The 13,134-nt window shown below is 37.0% G+C and overlaps 1 protein-coding gene across 4 annotated transcripts in view; it reads right to left on the bottom strand.

Moving 5' to 3' along the window:
- Nucleotides 1–13,134, bottom strand: part of ELF1 (E74 like ETS transcription factor 1) — a 114,467-nt gene that overhangs the window by 48,674 nt on the left and 52,659 nt on the right. The window contains exon 2 of one of the 4 annotated variants that reach the window (XM_023208893.1): nucleotides 10,288–10,624. The exons of 2 other annotated variants lie outside the window; for them this stretch is intronic. The gene's annotated coding sequence lies outside the window, so the exon portion shown is untranslated. Of the gene's footprint in view, nucleotides 1–162; nucleotides 292–10,287; nucleotides 10,625–13,134 lie in introns of those variants that run through there. One more of the 4 variants, XM_023208891.1, reaches the window with a different exon arrangement.

Below are 13,134 nucleotides of genomic sequence, written 5' to 3'. Positions count from 1 at the left end.
ATTTTCACCTTTAATAGAGGATTTATATAAGGATTTAAAATCAAATACATTTAAAGTTTAGTAAGAACTATTTTTAAATCTGTTAAAAATAAGCAGAAATTAAAGCCCACTCTTTCTGTTCTTTAAAAAGGCTTCTGATAAGTAAAATGTTTTAAAAATTACCATGCTTAAGCCTGTCTTCAGTGGCTTCTTTTTTAATGCACTGAAATGTGTCCTTATCTCTAGCATAGGCTTGCAAGCAACAGGAAGGAAACAGCACTTGACCACGTCATGGCAAATTAGAACATGCAAAGAGCTGCACTTTACAATAGTAGAAAAACAGAAACGCAACTTAGCAGTGAAAACAATTTCACAGCGAAGGGAGAAAGGCTTTTAAAATGTCTGCCAAAGATGTTTGCCTATTTAAAAAAAAGTTATCAATACTAACAAAAGGAAAAAATTCTTCAGGTGTTTATCACAATCTTATTACATTTTCATCAAATGATTATGGCCATAAATGTGGCATAAAAAGAAAGATATAAAAATAATCACATTAAATAACATCTAGTTCTTTGAATTAGCATTTACAGTTTTAATACAAACACTTTAAAAAAGAAGTTGACTCCAAGGAAAGGATGGCCAGTAATTTCCTAATAATTTTAAAGAGACAAGTCTGGGGATGAAGCTGACCTGGTGAATCAGTTTCCCTGAAAACATAAATCCAGCCAGTACACGCCAGCCAAATCCCTTAATCGACTTCCTTATTTCTGTAAAGCCAAGTCCCTGTGTGTTCTGGGCTTTAAGGGCCATCATGGATGACTGTGATTTTCCTAGCAGGAACTCAAAATAAAGTAAGAATTAAGAATTCAATTCAAGATGACATTTCTACTCACTACACTAAATTCCAACCCAGCAAATTTCCCACTCTCATCCACTCCCTTTTAACAGGAAGTTTAACTCCAACACTGGGAAAGTATTTTTAGGACATTCAGGTGGTTTTTGAGCAATGTACCATATGTAGAAGAGGAAAAAAAGTGTTTTGATCTAAATTGATCACAGATAGATACATTTGGTCTTGTACTTATTATTATTTATAATACATTTTTCCTTAATTATCCAACCAAATTCCCTATAGCAGACCTGCCTTATGTTCCCCCACACAAAGTATTCAATCTTGCCTCTTTTCTCAACTTCTGTTATTTCCCATGCTCGCAACACACCCCTCTTCAACTTGCCAGCATTCAATCCCATCTTTTCCATTCAATGCTCAAGCCCCATTTATTTCACAAAGCCTCCCAACATCTATGCCTCAAACTGTAAGGACTGCTCCCTTCAAAAACACAGCAATTACTGTCTGTAGAACCAATTTAGCATTAATTGTAGTACATTGTCTCACATTTGAAAACTGTGTTCCCTTAATTCAACTGAATACATGTTTGAGTGCCAATTATTTGCACGGCAATGTGTCAGTCACCAAGACAATTGAAGCAAAACCTCTTCTGAGGAAATAACCATTGTCTAAAATTTCTTCTGTACCTCCCAAACCTGTGTGCCCACAGTGATGACAAAAAGGATTATATTGATGACAAATACTGTTTTAAATATCTTATCAGGCCAGGCATGATGGCTTACACCTGTAACACCAGAATTTGGGGAGGCTGGTGGGGAAGGAGTCACTTGAGACTAAGAGTTCGAGACCAGCTGGGGCAACACAGCAAGACCTCGTCTTTACAAAAAATAAAAAAATTAGCTGGATGTGTTGGTGTGTGTGCATTTGTGATCCTAGCTACTCAGGAGGGTGAGGCAGGAGGACTGCTTGAGCCCAGGAGTTCAAGGCTGCAGTGAGCCATGATTGCCACTGCACTCCAGCTTGCATTACAGAATAAGACTCTGTGTTCAATAAATAAATATCATTAGATATTTAAGCTATTTCTACAAATATCCTTTATTTAAAAAAGAATAACTGACGTACTCCTGATAAAGAGGAAACTATTATCATAAGTTTGAAAAACCAGAGTACGAAAATATAACCAGAATCAAGGGATGTTTGCTGATAACAAGGGAAACAGCAAACATGTTTCCAGAAACATGTTTCTGGAAAATATAACCAGAAACAAGGGATGTTTCTCTGTAAAAGATTAGGTTACAGAAGGCTATTTCAAAATCCATTTGTTCATAAATGCAAAATGACATTGTGCCAATGGCCAGTGTGAATACATCTAGGTAAATTTAAGTTTCACTTTCTTTTCCACTGCTATCATGTACCCTTCCGTATCAGCACTTCCACACTGCTACTGTGCTTTAATAGTTGTCTTTCAGAAATCTAAAATATCATGATAAGTAATCAACATACCCACACCTTATAGTACACACTAACAACCAACAGTAATATATCAAAACTGAAATGGCTTCCCACAATCACTAAGCCACTTATTGCGGCAGAAAAAGACACCTTTGCTCAGGCATGTTGTTTTTGCTTATTTCTATAGAGAAGTCCATAAACTGAAAATGTATAAGTAAAGAAAAGCATTTTACTGGCTTAATCATGTCTTTGATGCTCTGTCATCTTTCCTGCTCCTCTTCCTCTCCCCTGTGTACTTATATACCCTATGGTATCAACGTGATTCTTGAGAACACATTTTCTGATACCTGATCCAGAGGGAGCACCTAGAGATATCAAAGATTCTTACAATCTTTGATAACAAAGCCCAGGTATCTTACATTTCTTTCAGTAACAGACAAGACGGAAGATCTAAATCAGTGATTCCATTTTTGATTAGTAAATTGGGGTAGTCAAGTTCTCACAGTCTACAAGCAAAACAGAATTAAAACTAGAATTTTTGTTTCCTAAATCAGGACTTAAGCTATAACATACAGCCAGGCCTCTAAAATCCACCAAAGTCCTTTCTGCTATAACAGTTTATAACACAGATTAAGTAAATGCGTATCTCAAAAAATTTTTAAATTTCCATCTCTAGGTTCAGCTTTTGAGCTCCAAATCCAGTCACTAAACTATCAGACAAATATACATCAGTGCCCCTTGAAGTCAGTGTGTAAAAAACATGTCTAAAACTAAATGCATCATCTAATTCCTCAAATATGCTCTTAGATGGAAAAAAAATATGGCCACTCAGAAAAAAGGTTTCTGTTTTAACCCAACAAATTGAAAGGTCCTCAGATAAATTTAAACAAGTTTTAAATTTACCCATCCTTAATTATGTTATAGCCAGGAAGGACTTTGCTGTATTAACAGTTCTCAAACATGCTTTTTCAAAGTGTCAGTCTTTATAAAGTAACAAGAAAAAATATAAGTGAAACTACTACTTCATCACACAGACATAAGCAGTCAACTTATTTGCATAGTTTTCAGAGGGCATCCAGGCAGACATCTACCAGATAATAAAAAAATCTCAGGCTGGCTCAGATGTCTCCTAATTGGGGCAAGACCATATTCTTATTCTCCAAGGAGACATGCTACAGGAATACTTAGCAACAAGGTTCCTAACCTCTCATCCCTAAAATAAGCTTTGGAGTTAAGGTAAAATGGTAACACAAAGCAGTTCAGAGAAGAGGCTCTGCAGTCAGACTGCTTGGGTGGCAATCTTCTGCAGTGTGACCTTGGATCAGTTACTTGCTTGGTGTCTCAGTCTCCTCTTTCCGTAAAATAGGTATCAGTCTCAAGTTTCCTCCTTCTGTAAAATGGGTAAAGTAAGTAATACTAAAACCTAGAGCTGTTGTGTAGATGCAAAAATGCATGTGCAGAATACCTGGCACATAACATGCACTGAGTTAACATTAGCTTCTTTAGCACTGTAAGTATTAGCAAGAGATATGTGACAGGTGCATGCTAGGTAACTAATAATTCCTTAAGTCTCATTTCTGTCCTCCCTGGAAGTCTCCATTACCACAGCTGTTCACCAGACTCCGAAAAAAGAACATTATAGCCCATTATCAACAAAAGTATAATTCTATTCCAGTGCTTAAAAGTTTGGCGTTTTTTAAAACAAATCCTGTTGCTTCAAGGCTAGGACTTCACTCTGTCTGGCAAGCTTCCCTAACACAGAGTCTCATTATGCCTCATTCCAAACAAAATGACTTCACTGATGGCGAACACAATACCCTCAGCCACACTACTAGCTACTATAACCAATTCAAATGGTTACTTGTTTAATTTATTATAGATTTTAGGTACTAAAAAGACATATGATAGTCAAAATTGATCACTGATTGAATGTAAATTTAATATTCCTTCAGAAAGGTTTTTAGACACAAGGATATTAAACCCATGAATTCATAAACATATTTTTAGAAAATCATTGCTCTCCTTTTAAGGTACTATGGTATCAAATGCTTATGGTGAAAATTAATAACTAATCTGGTGCCATGGCTCATACCTATATCCCAGCACTTTGGGAGCCGGAGGCGGGTAAATTACCTGAGGTCAGGAGTTTGAGACCAGCCTGACCACATGGTGAAACCCCATCCCTACCAAAAATACAAGAAAATTAGCCGGGCATGGTGGTGAGCACCTGTAATACCAGCTACTTGGGAGGCTGACGCAGGAGGATTGCTTGAACCTGGGAGGAGGAAGTTGTGGTGAGCCAAGATGCACAACTGTACTCTACCCTGGGCAACAGAGCAAGACTCTATCTCAAAAAAAAAAAAAAAAGAAAAAGAAAAAGAAAACTAATATATAAAGAGAATCAATCAAACAAGCAAAAAGGTTTTAGACTGGACAATTCTGGGATAAAGAAGGTGAAATATTCCAGCTTAAAGCAATGAGGTGGTTGAATGACTTCTCCAATAAAGTATGTAATTCAGACTGTGTGTCTGTTTATATACATATGCTATGTTTGTAGGTTGGCAGTATCTAGAAAACTGGAATGCTACAGTAACTCTAGATACCAAGTAACTTAACAGAAAGAACTTTCACAAGATGTGGTAACCTAATGAAGGGCTTTTTTCAATATATACAGATAGCCATGATAAGAAATGCAGTATTTGGAAAGACCATTAGAAAAAATGTAACAGAAATGAAAGAAAACAGAGTAAGAAAGCGAGAGAAGTTATACAAAGTAGAAATGAGAAGCAAGCAATAAATCCATTATCTGTAATGACTGAATTCCTGTGGGATGGACCATAGTTTGGCCTTTTAAAAAATCTGTTTTCTGCCGGGCGCGGTGGCTCACGCCTGTAATCCCAGCACTTTGGGAGGCGCCAAGACGGGCGGATCATGAGGTCAGGAGATCAAGACCATCTTGGCTAACACAGTGAAACCCCGTCTCTACTAAAAAATACAAAAAACTAGCCGGGCGAGGTGGTGGGCGCCTGTAGTCCCAGCTACTCGGGAGGCTGAGGCAGGAGAATGGCGAAACCTGGGAGGCGGAGTTTGCAGTGAGCTGAGATCTGGCCACTGCACTCCAACCTGGGCAACAGAGTGAGATTCCCCCTCAAAAAAAAAAAAAAAAAAAAAAATTCTGTTTTCTATTATAATACGGTAGAATGCTCTATACTAGCTCCCAGCAGGTATGAAGTCAGTGGTATGAAGATAAATTGCACACAGTTTTCCAAAGGTTGCCAAGTCTCAGTCTCAAAAGTGTGAAATCACAGGATATTAGAACTGAAAAAGACCTAAGGATTACCTAGGACAACATATTCACTGAAAAGATAAGGAATTTAGGCCTAGAACATTCTGATGTGTCCAAGGACACACAGCTAGCTAGTGGCAAAGAAAGCAAGAAAAGCCCAGATTTCCTACTGGTATCTTTGTATCTATATTAATAGAACTTTATTAATATTTTTTCCACACCAGAATATCTGGAAAAATAAGAAATCCCCTAGACAAATACTTAGCAAAAGTACCTTACCATACCCCAGTACAATTGTCAATTAAAATGCTTTTATGTATTATGCAACCTCTTGATACTTGGGATAAATCATTTTCAACCATCATTTTAACTGAAACAACTGGTGTAGAGGGTTTGCAGATTTCCCTATTTACTGCTTTAAATCTTAAAGTTTTACTATCATTATCTCCCAAGTTTACTATATCGTATCACCTTGCCTTACATTTTCTCTCAGCCTAAAAAGTAAAAAGCAAACATGTATAGCCTTTTTAGAAGGCTACCACAACTTTGTAATTCATTAAAATACTTCAAAATACATTTGTACTGACATTTTTCTTTCTAGTTATTTTTTTTTCTTTTTGAGACAGAGTCTTGCTCTATCGCTCACACTGGAGTGCCGTGGCACGATCTTGGCTCACTGCCACTTCTGCCTGGGTTCAAGCGATTCTCATGCCGCAGCCTCCCGAGTAGCTGGGACTACAGATGTGCACCACCACGTCTGGCTAAGTTTTGTAATTTCAGTAGAGACGGTGTCTCACTATGTTGCCCAAGCTGGTCTTGAACTCCTGAGCTCAAGTGATCTGCCCACCTCAGCCTCCCAAAGTGCTGGGATTACAGGCATGAGTCACTGTGCCTAGCCTTTCTAGTTATTTTAAATACAGTATTGCTAGAATTTACATTAAAATATGTGAATATGGAAAAAACAAAAAAGAAACATCCCAAAATGTAGGTATAGTTAAGAAACCAGATTTGAACTTTCCCAAAAAAGAATAGTCATACTTTCTCAGTTCCTGCTTTCTCTAAACCAGGTACTCTACATACAAAATTGAAGGAAAAAAAACACAAGTTAATGTCACAAGGCAAACAAATCATTTCATTGCACTCAGTGTTCTCATAATTGAAAAAGAAAATGTTTCTATACCCCAACTTTTCATTTAATTTTTTTCAAATATCAACAAATTTAAGAAAGTTGAGAAAACGTTTAAAACTATATTTTTGCAATCTAAACAGGTACCATGTATTTACTATGAATATATTTTATGTAGCTATGCAAGATAGTTACTTAAAATTAAGCACTTTTATTTTTTAATTAATTTTTTTATTGTTGAATTCTTTATTAATTCAAAACATTTTAAGTCAGTGTAATGCATATGCATTTTACAATAACATCCATAGATTTCCACAATATAGTAAAATGAAAACAGCTCTATTTTGATTTACTTTGAAAACTCAAAGAAAGCTACCTAGTTTGAGACTTCTGAATTTTTTTACATTACTGTTATGCTCAAATTCTACTAAATGGTGAAAATTCTAGCATTTTCCAGAAGTATGTTATTGTACATAGGTAAAATGATAAAATTGATTCTAGGAAAGGGGAATAAAAAAAACCCAAAAACTTAAATTGGAGGAAACATAATCTGGATTATCTGTTCAATTTATGAGTACCCACTGTTATTCTGGTGTTGCAAAATAACCAAGTGTGGTGCCTCTTAAGCTGTATTCATGCATTCAAAACTTCTTTATTGTCCACTAATAAATATTGGTGGAGTACAATATATGGATATAGATTAGGTATGATGAACATGGTAGTAAAAAATTATACACATTTGATACATCATTTTACAAAACCAGACACATTATTTAGCAAACATTTAAAAATCATATACAAGAAACTGGTTATGACAAACTGGTTACAGCCAGTGGGAAATACATCAGGCCTTTTACATTATTTCAGTATTCAGTGTTCATTGGTTAGTGGAGGGCAATATAGAAATGCACTAAGCAAAATGGCCAGTTTAAATTTAAGTTACCTCTTATGACAATTAGTAAGACTAAGATATTTAATGCTGAAAATATATGGAGGACTATTGTAATTATTTACGCAGATAGTTCAAGGGAAAAATTCACTTTCACCTCTATTAGGTGAATAATCAGACTAAGACTTTTGGAGTTTTAGTTTTCTACTTTACTGTATTTTCTTTATAGCATTTATTAGTAATCACTTAATGGAACCTAATATTAGGGTTGAAGAATCTGCTCAGAATTTGTTTCGCTCAGTGTAAATGTCCAGAAAATTTACCTTCAATATAATCTCTTTAAAAATGTATTACTTTGGCCGGGTGCAGTGGCTCAAACTTGTAATCCCAGCACTTTGGGAGGCTGAGGCAGGTGGAATGCCTGAGCTCAGGAGTTCGAGACCAGCCTGGGCAACAGAGTAAAATCCTGTCTCTAATAAAAATACAAAAATTAGCTGGGCTTGGTAGCGTGTGCCTATAGTCCCAGCTACTCAGGAGGCTGAAGCAGGAGAATCGCTTGAACCTGGGAGACGCAGGTTGCAGTGAGCCAAGATTGCGTCACTGCACTCTGGCCTGGAGACAGAGCAAGACTCCATCTCAAAAACAAACAAACAAAAAAGTGTTACTTTACAATGGAGAAACATAATAGATGCTAACTCAGGTAAGTGATCAAGGTTAACATCAACAGCTAAGAGTAGCCTAAAGTTTGAGAAACTGTCACAGCTAAGAGGAATCCTGATGATGGCATGTACCTTTGATATCATGTGATAAGCACGGCACTTTACCTTTGTGTTCTTCCAAAAACCAAACCCGTGTCTAGTCATGAGAAAAACATCATGAAATGAAAGAAAACAGAGGGACATTCCACAAAATACCAGTTTATTTCTCAAAATTGTCATCAAAAACAAGGAAAGTTTCAGAAACTGTCACAACTAAGAGAAGCCTAAGGAAACATGACAACTAAATGCAATATGGTATCCTGAATGGGATCCTGGGACAGAAAATGGACATTCGGTTAAAAACTAAGGAAATCTGAATAAAGTATGAACTTAATGACTAATATTGGTTCATTAATTTTGACAGATGTCCCACAGGTCTCTATGGGTATTTGCAGTTTTTCTGTAAATATAAAACTACTCTAAAATTAAAGGTTTCGTGGACACATTACTGTTTAAAATTTTATTTTTATTTTCAACATTTTTATTTTTTCTTAGAGTCAGGGTCTCACTTTGTTGCACAGACAGGTCTGGAACTCCTGGGCTCAAGTGATCCTCTCACCTTAGCCTCCCAAAGTGCTGGGGTTACAGGCGTGAGCCACCATGCCCGGCCCATTACTACCTTTTATTAAGTTTTTATTTTCATTGTAAAATTGTTAAAGAAAATCATACTACCTTAATATTAAAAAGTGTTTTCTAATTGTCAATCTCTTATATCTTAGTCTTAGACCTATAACTCATTTATATATTTAGCAAATAACTTGGTATTATTTCTGTCCTTGGGAATGTTGTTTTTATTTCCTTTGGAAATAAAATTTTCAAATGATTTATCTTATTTAAACTTTAATTTTAACCTACAATTGTATATCTATCTACCTACCTACCTACCTACCTACCTACCTACCTACCTACCTATGTCATTCAGAAACATTTCTATAGATTTGAGGTGATGGTGAACTGAAAGAAGTGATTTGGGATCACAAGCAAAGCAATAACACTGATACAGTGTTCCATCTTAAAATATGATTGTATGTTTTGATGAATAGCTACATCAGATGTTTAATGTATGTTTTGGAAAAAATAGGGGAAAGTGCATTAAAATGACATTTAATACAAGCATAAAATAACTATTGAGTTGAAGAACTTTGATAAAATGTCATATTTTATTCTTTCCATGTTTGTTTTATTTAATGCTCATAGCCATCCTGATAATTAAGTATATCTGTCATTTGCAGATGAGAAAATGAACTCAGAGAAGATAAATGATTTGCCCAAAGTCACCTGAGACAGAAATGTAACTTGAAATCAGATTTGTAATTTTGAGTTCCTGATGTGTTTACACTATGTTCCCTAAGTGCATCTGTGGACACACATTTCCTTTAGTAAGCACTGTATATGGCATTCTTTTAATACAGCAATAAGAGCTAGATCTTTAGAAAGGAAATGTATCTAAGCTTAGGACAGAAACACAATCTGTTTATTATTCTAAAATGTTTATTTCTAACTGTTTTTTTAAAAGCTGTAATGCAGTGATAGCAGTTAGGTATAAGTCAACAGTTTTAAAATCCTAAAATTTCTGAAATGAGATTTAATATGAGACATAATGAAGGAAGAATGAATTTCACATTGCACATATGACATATTTTAAAATATTACATTTGGTTATTGTCATCAATGCTTGATAGTGTTCCTTTTCCCTACTCGTCTTAAGAGCTTTTGTCACAGGAATAAAATCAGTTCCCAAACTGGGACCTTCTATCAGTTGGGGCAACATTTCGCCTTTTGTAGTATTTTCATTAGAGTCAAAGTCTTGAACATCCCCTTGAATTCATCTGAAACAGTGTCCCTTGGGGCTGGAGAGGACTATACCTGTGAGGATTAGGATCCAACAAATTTCTATTGATCACCTCTCTAACTCGAGAATTCTCTAACTCAAGAATCAAGACTGACCTCTTTTGGTGATAGTATAGAAATGTAATCTTCATTTCTCATTCTAGCCTTCTCTCTTTTCTTTGATTACTTTTTTGTTCTGTTCTTTAAGTCTTCACAGGCAAACCAGAAAAGTAGGTTCTCTTTGTTGTATTCTGTTCAGAGGAACTCTCTGAAAAGGTGTCTTCCTGCTGGGGCCTTCATCATCTTGTCAAAATTTTGAGACCAGGGCAAGACTTCCTCTGCAGTGGGGTTTTGGCATTCCTCTAAGACCTGGATACTCTCCGTTTTCATAGTGTGTGTGGTTATTCCTGCATTTTCTCCTCTTTCTTCATTCCTAACAGTGAGGCAGGAGCAGCTGAAACAACAGCACCAATGAAAGCAACAGATGTTGTTGAGCCTTTGGTTTCCAGGTGCCTGAGACACAGCAGGTGTTCCTTCATTTTGGGACTGCTGCCTTTTTCACATTTCAACTACTTCAGGACCCAACTGGCCAGTTGCCTGGAGGTGTGGGCAGCGCACCGATGGGTCCAGGGGTAGCAGGGCTGGGTGGCTCAGTCCTCTAGTGGAGCTAGTTTGCTACTATCTGCCCAACTGAAGCACCCAGCGGGCGAGGAGCTAATTTATATTTATTTTTTAGAGATAGGGTCTCACTGTTGCCCAGGCTGGAGTGCAGTGGCATGATCCTTGCTCACTATGGCCTCAAACTCCTGGCCTCAAGTGATCCTCCTGCTTCAGCCTCCTGAGTAGCTGGGGCTATAGGTATGTACTACCATACCTGGGTAATTTTTTATAATTTCTTTTGTAGAGAAGGGGTCTCACCATCTTGTCAAAGCTGATCTCAAACTTCTGAGCTCAAGCAATCCTCCCACCTAGGCCTCCCAAAGTGCTGGGATTATAGGCATGAGCCACTGCACCTGGCGGGGTTCTTTCATTTAAATTAGGCATTTTTAATTGAGGGGGAGTAAGCAGAGGGAAGTGCCCAGGATGTTATCCAAAGTATAGTTTTATTTTTATGTAAATAAAGCACAAATCGATGTTTTTTTGTATAGGATGTCTCAGTCAAACTTCTGGTGACTTAAAACAAACCTGAAACAGGTTTTGGCAACTTGATAAAGGTCACCTTAGCTTCAACCATGCTAATAATTATATACATACATATATATATATATGATGAAACTAAACAGACTGATTACTCTATGCGTTTGCCTTTTTGCTGACAACCAGGTGAACAGTTCCAGGACTCTGAAGGTAGGGCCACAATTACTCACTACCCAAACCTGAAATTCCAGTTCTTTCACATAGTTCTTCACTTCCCATCATTGGCCACTTGGGCTAACCTGGTATCAGAATACACTGATACCAACCAGGGCAGCATTTATAGCACCCTGCAAAACAGCCAAACAGACTGAATACCTAGACCTGTCCATACCTGTGGTCTCAAGTTTAACTCTTTTTTTGAGCATGTTCTGAAAACAAAGAGAATTCAAAATCAAAAGAGAAATATCAGCCAGGTGTAGTGGCTCATGCCTATAATCCCAGGACTTTGGGAAGCCCAGGAGGGCAGACCACTTGAGGTCAGGACTTCAAGACCAGCCTGGCCTACATGGTGAAACCTCTTCTCTACTAAAAATACAAAAATTACCCAGGTGTGTTGGGGGAATGCCTGTAATCCCAGGTACTTGGAGGCTAAGGCATGAGAATCACTTGAACCCGGGAGGTGGAGATTGCAGTGAGCTGAGATGGCACCACTGCCCTCCAGCCTGGGTGACAGAGCAAGATTCAGTCTCAAAAATAATGAAATCAACAAACAAGAGAAATATCTAACAGTTATGAGATACTGTTTTAATTCTGTTCATTAAAAAGAAAACATAAACATGCTAAAACATCTTTATCAGCAAAACCTGTTCAGGCAGTTAAATTTCTCTCTCCAATAAGCAAGATTTAACTTGCAAGGAAATTGTTTCATTTCTGTGACCCTTTATTCTCCCAGTTAATATTTTCATTTTCTTAGAAAAGACATGCTCTAGTGCACTGGTTCCCCCATCTGAGAATACAGCAGATTCCCATTAGTAACTGTTTCATGCTGGCACTGATTGGGGGTGAAAAGCCAGGGATACGTTGTTTCAAAGTTCCTCAGGAGATTTTGCTACATGACACGCCTCCCCCACCTCCAATTCCTACACAGCATAACTCTCTTCTGGTAGAAACTGTATTCTGTTATAAGAAGTTTCACTCTTACAGGGAGGCACACCAACAACTGAAAGCAAGATTTAAAGGTCATCTAAATCACTTCATGCTCATTATTAGGTGATAAGCTCTTTCACATATTTATTTGATCGGCCCTTACTACCTCTATTCTAGCCCCACTCCAGTGGCTCTTCAGCCTGGAGTAGGAGTCATTCAGCAAAAGTGAAAATATGATCAACTTACTTCTCTGACAAGTAATTAATAGCTTCCATCGCCTACAGGCAAAACTCCAAATCTACTAACAATGCTAAAATAGCTCCTCGTGATGTGGAAGGTATGAGGAAATGGTAGTCAGATGTGTAAGACAGGATGTCTGAATGCCTGCACTGGAGAAGTTAATGGAAATATTCTACGGATCAAGCTTAAAAGTACACCTATAACCTATAGTAACCAAGACCGTGAGCTATCAGTGAAAAGCACAAAACAGATCAATGAAACAGAAGAGAGAGCACAGATAATGGCACCACATAAATATAGTCAACCATCTTTGTCAAAGGACAAAGGCATTACAATATAAAAAAAAAGACAGTTTTTCAACCAACAGTGGTAGAAAAACTGGATATCCACATACAATAATAATAATAATAATAATAATAATAATAATAATAATAATAATAA

The sequence above is a fragment of the Piliocolobus tephrosceles genome, chromosome X (genome assembly GCF_002776525.5).
Source record: "Piliocolobus tephrosceles isolate RC106 chromosome X, ASM277652v3, whole genome shotgun sequence".
NCBI classification, from domain to species: domain Eukaryota; kingdom Metazoa; phylum Chordata; class Mammalia; order Primates; family Cercopithecidae; genus Piliocolobus; species Piliocolobus tephrosceles.
Note: the sequence above shows the minus strand (reverse complement) of the source record. Positions and strands in the feature narration are given on the sequence as shown.